Source organism: Sorex fumeus, unplaced genomic scaffold, assembly GCF_029834395.1.
Source record: "Sorex fumeus unplaced genomic scaffold, SorFum_2.1 ptg000038l, whole genome shotgun sequence".
NCBI classification, from domain to species: Eukaryota; Metazoa; Chordata; class Mammalia; order Eulipotyphla; family Soricidae; genus Sorex; species Sorex fumeus.
The window spans coordinates 11,319,908-11,325,978 of NW_026606095.1; positions in this window are offsets into that span (position 1 = coordinate 11,319,908).

Here is a 6,071-nt window from a genome sequence, read left to right on the forward strand (position 1 = left end):
GCGAGGGTTTTCATCATAATGGGTGCTGGATCTCGTCAAATGCTTTCTCTACATCTATTGATATGATCATATGGTTTTTATCTTTTCTTTTGTTGATGTGATGGATTATGTTGATTGATTTCCGAATGTTAAACCATCCTTGCATCCCTGGGATGAATCCAACTTGGTCAAGGTGTATGAATTTTTTGATGAGTTGTTGAATTCTATTTGCTTGTATTTTATTGAGAATCTTCGCATCCGTGTTCATCATGGATATCAGCCTGTAGTTTTCTTTTCTTGTGTTCTCTTTGTTTCCTTTTGGTATTACAGAGATATCTGCTTCATAGAAACTGTTTGGGAGAGTTTCTCTTTCTTCAATTTCCTGGAAAAGCTTGAGAAGAACTGGCAATAGGTCCTCTTAAAATGCTTGAAAAAAATTTCTAGTGAATCCATCTGGACCTGGGCTTTTGTTTTGGGGAAGATTTTGATTACAGTTTCAATTTCCTTGATATTAATAGATAGGACTATTCAGGTATTCTAGATCTTCTTGATTCAGCCTTGTGATATTATAGGAATCCAGAAACTTATCCATTTCTTCTAGATTCTCTTGTTTTGTGGCATACAGATTTTCAAAGTAGTCTCTGATGATCTTTTGAATTTCTTTGGTTTCTGTTGTGATTTCTCCTTCTCATTTCAATTTGGTTTATTAGGGTTCTCTCTCTCTTTCTTTTTTAAAAAAATTTTTTATTAGCGAAACACCATGAGGTACAGTTATAGACATAAATTTTTGTGCTTGGGTTTCAGTTATACAATGATCAAGTACCCATCCCTCCACCAGTGCCCATTTCCCACCACCACGGGTCCCAGCATCCCTCCCACCCCTTATCCCCCTCATCCCACCCTGCCTCTGTGGCAGGGCTTTCCCCCTTGTTCTCTCTCTCTTCTTTTGGGTACTGTGTTTTGCAAGTCTCTCTCTCTTTCTTTGTGAGAAATACTTGAGAGCTGTAACTTTTCCCCTTAACATGGCTTTAGCTATGTCCCAAAGGTTCTGGTAACTCATGTCTGCATTCTCATTTGTTTCTAGGTATCTTTTGATTTCTTCCTTGATTTCTTTCCTGACACACTCATTGTTAAACATTTAGTTGTTTAATTTCCAGGTGTTTTATTTGGTTTTCTCCCATCTGTACATGATTAACTTCTATCTTCAGGGCATCTTGGTTTGAGAGGATAGTTGATACAATGTCTATCTTCCAGATTCTGCTGAGGTATGCTTTGTGGCCCAGCGCATGGTCGATTCTGGAAAATGATCCATGTGCACTGGAAAAGAATGTGTATTCTTTTTGGAGGGGTATACAGTCCTGTATAGATCTATTAGCCCTCTGTCTTCTATTACTTCCTTCAGAGTCAAAATTTCCTTTCTGAGTTTTAATCTTCTTGATCTATCTAGGGGTGATAAGGCAGTCTTGAAGTCTCCAACTGCTATTGTGTTGCTTGTAATGTCCTTCTTAAGGTCTGTTAGCAGTTGTTCTAGGTATTTGGCTGGTCCCTCATTGGGTACGTAGGCTTTTAGGAGTGTTTTGAATCTATGAAGTTCCTGAGCCATTGTTTATCCAGAAAATAGTATACTGTTCCTTCGAGTTTGAGTGAGAGTTTAGCTGTATAAAGTATTCTTGGTGAAGTGTTCATTTCAGTGAGTTTTTTCACTATATCCCACCATTGCCTTCGGGCTTGGAGGGTTTCCACTGATAGGTCTGCTGTGAAACTATGGGGTGCTCCTTTGTATGTGATTTTCTTCTTTGACCTCGCTGCTTGCAGTATTGTGTCTCTATCCGTGGTATCCATCATTCTAACTATGATAAGTCTTGGAGTATTTTTGTTAGGGTCTCTTTTAGCTGGCACCCTTTGGGCTCCTTGAATCTGGATGGCTGCCTTGTCCAGTTCTGGGAAATTTTCAGAAATAGTTTGTTTAATCGTGGCCTTTTCTTTCTTTTTAAAATTTTTTTAAAATTTTAAAAAAAATTATTAGTGAAACACCATGAGGTACAGTTTTAGACTTACAAATTTTTGTGCTTGGGTTTCAGTTATACAATGATCAAGTACCCATCTCTCCACCAGCACCCATCCTCCACCACCACGGGTCCCAGTATCCCTCCCACCTCCCATCCCCCCCATCCCACCCTGGTATTCCCTTTTGTTCTTTCTCTCCTTTTGGGTGCTGTGGTTTGCAAAAGAGGAATTGAGTGGCAATCAATTGTTCGGTCTGTAGTCTACTTTCAGAATGCTTCTCCCATCCTGGGAGGATCCTCCCAACATCCTTTATTTGGTGCTCCCTTCTCTATCTGAGCTGCCTTTTACCCTAGCATGTGTGGCTGACCTCCAAGCCATGGACTAAACCTCCTAGTACTTATCTCATCTATTTTTGGGTGTTAGTCTCCTATTTTGTTACTTTATGTTCCCCAAATGGATGCAATCTTTCTATGTCTATCTCTCCATTTCTGACTCATTTCACTTAGCATGATACTTTCCATGTAGTACCACTTGTATGTAAATTTCATGACTTCATCTTTTCTAACAGCTACATAGTACTCCATTGTGTAGATGTACCAAAGTTTCTTTAACCAGTCATCTGTTCTCAGGCACTCAGGTTTTTTTTTCCATATTCTGTCTATTGTAAAGAGTGATGCAATGAACAAACAAGTGCAGATGTCACTTTGACTATACTTTTTTGCCTCTCTGGGATATATCCCAAGAGTGGTATTGCTGGGTCAAATGGGAGCTCAATTTTTAATTTTTTGAGAATCATCCATACTGTTTTCCAAAAGGGCTGAACCAGTTGGCATTCCCACCAGCCATGAAGGAGGATCCCTTTCTTGCCACATCTGTGCCAGCACCATCAATGCCCCAAAGTTCATGGCTTTCCTATATGCAAACAGTGATAGAGAAGAAAGTGACATGAAAAAAGTGTGCCCCAGAAAATCAAGTACCTAGAAATCTGCTTACGTAAGGAAGTAAAGGACCTGTACAAAACCCTCCATGACATTGAAGCTAACGGTATATTCAAAGATGCTTTGCATTTCCCTAAAGATGGTAGCCGATGGACATCTTTTCCTGTGTCTATGGTATGTCAGCATGTCTTGTCTATTCAGATGCCTTGCACATGTTTAGACAGATTTTATACTGAGAAATATTCTGCTTTTTAGCAAATAATTTAGCACCAAATAATATTATTTTTAGAAATTTAATAGAGTAATAGAATTCATTCTAGAAAAGTATGTCACTGTCACTGTCCTCCTGTTGTTCATCGATTTGCTCGAGCGGGCCCAGTGACATCTCCAGCATGAGACTTGTTACTGTGTTTGGCATATCGAATACATCACGGGTAGCTTGCCAGGCTCTGCCGTGTGGACGAGATACTCTCGGTAGCTTGCTGGGCTCTCCTAGAGGGGCGGAGGAATCGAACTCGGGTCGGCCACGTTGGCTGCGTGCAAGGCAAACGTCCTACCGCTGTGTATATTTTGGACAATTTAATGCTTCCACGATAACTATCCATAAACATTATTTTTAAATTATCTATATGAAAAGTACTCCCTTTCACAGGAAAAATTGGCACCATTTAGTTAATTAGACTAATTTTCATCTTATACTTGTGAGAATGACTGTTAACCAAAAGACAAGAAATGACAACTGTTAGGAAGAATATGGAGAAAATGAACCTTTATTAGTGGGAAAGTAAATTAGAATAATCTTTATGGAATTTAATAGTATGAGAATTTCTCAAAATAGAAAAGAAATATCATATCATCCACTACTAGATACTTATTCAAATGATGTATAAACATTAATTTGAGAGTTCTACACACCTTCCTGCTCATTGCAACATTGTTTACATTATCCGAGTTGGAAGCCACCAACCAGGTGACTCATACATTGTAGTGGTGAAGCTCATCAGGGCTCACACATTTCCCTTACTGTGAGATCACACAGTTGTGGTTCTTGGGATCCCAAACAATAGTGTCTCTAGGACTGCAGATGGGCTAGTGATAAAGACCAAACTCAAGGTCTCACATTGTGACAGTTCCTTTAAACCCCAGTTTTTATCAAGTAATGAAGACAATATCATGAAGAACAATGGGATTGTTCTCAGGATTAAGTAAGAATGGCTTTGAATTTTTTTTTAAATTCCAGAGTAAGGTATAAATATTTAAAGCATCATCTACCAAAAAAAAAAAGAACAAGAATTGTGCCAAATTTTTATGATAAATTTACATTATAATAACTTATTAGAAACTCATATTATTTGCTCTCAAGTTCTCGTTATAAAATAGCCAGAGTTAAGTTTTAATGTTACAACCTTGGGGGATTTTTTTTTTCTGTGACTGCTAAAGTTATTGCCCTGTCATCTAAGAAATGGTGATATTATTTTAAGGGAAAATACCCAGAAGCTAAATCTATTTTCTTTTTTTTTCTTTTTTCTCCTCCCACCTTTGATTATTTGTAGAATAGATAAATTTGTAACATGCCTTAAGAGCTTTAGAGGAAAGGTGTTATAGTAATTTAATAACAGTATGTTCTGTTACATTGTTTTTTTAATTTATTTTATTTTTGGAGATGGCCATCAACAAGTTGACAGAAAGTTCTCTGAACTTAGTACTTATCTGTTTACATGTCTGTTTTGCTTTAGTTACTCAAATTTTCCCTGAATCTAAAGGAAATCCTCTAAAAAGTTTTTCATTTAAAAAATATTATAAGCCTTTATTTTGACACTATTCTTTAGAAGTAAGAGCACTGTTATGTTTGAAAGGAAATAATTGGGCATGGAGAAAAATATTTCTGTTTCCAGGCTTCTTTATTGAAGAAGTAAGCACATTAAACGCCAAAATAGCATTAGCCCCAAGAACATATTAACTTGCTATGGGATACTTAAAGCTCCATGGTAACAATTATTTACAGAATTCACCAGATATCATTCTGAAATTAAACGATGCTAATCTCATTCTAGAAAAAATAGCAGGCATAAATGAAGGGATAAAATGGAAGATTTATACCAGACTATCTTTTTGATCTCAGAAACAGACAACCCATAATTATTCCTTTCCTGGGGTGACATTTAAATTCTTTCACTTTCTTTCTCATATTTCTCATCTTCTTTCGCACTGAAAAAGGGTAGGATTGTGTTTGCATTCTGTTGGGGGAATTGTGTATGGTTATGAGGTTGAGATGATATTACATTTCCCTCATAAAGTAGATTATGTCCTCAGAGTATGCATAAAAGTGAAGTTTCCTCTATTTACTTGTTCTTGGAGTAAGATATTTACATAAACTACTTATCTTTATTTAAATTAGGTTGACAATCACATCCTCATTCCATTCTTCATAATGTTACTCTTATGAGTTTACCTCTCAGGCCACAACCTGTATTCATAAATTCAGAGGAAAGCGTCAGAGATGCTCAAAGAGAACACAGTATAGAAGATCAGAGGTTTACTGGTATCCAAAAGCTCTGGTAGAAATAAATGGTGTTCTAAAAGACGAAGTCATGAAATTTACATACAAGTGGTACTACATGGAAAGTATCATGTTAAGCGAAATGAGTCAGAAAGAGAGGGATGGACATAGAAAGATTGCATTCATCTGGGGAACATAAAGTAGCAAAATAGGAGCCAAGAATGGCCGAGATTAGTACCAGGAATTTTACTCCATGGCTTGGAGACCAACCACACATGCTCGGGTGAAAGGGAGTGCAGATAGAGGGGGGAACACCAAATAAAGGTGTTGGGAGGATCCTCCCAGGATGGGAGAAGCATGCTAAGAGTAGACTATAGACCAAACATGATTGCCACTCAGTGCCTCTTTTGCAAACCACAGCACTTGAAAGGAGAGAGAGAACAAAAGGGAATGCCCTGCCACAGAAGCAGGGTGGGATGAGGGGGGGATGGGGGGTGGGAGGGATACTGGGATCTGTGGCGGTGGGAAATGGGCACTAGTGGAGGGATGGGTACTTGATCATTGTATAATTGAAACCCAAGCACAAAAATTTGTAAGTCTACAACTGTACCTCATGATGTCTCACTAATAAAAATTTAAAAATAAAT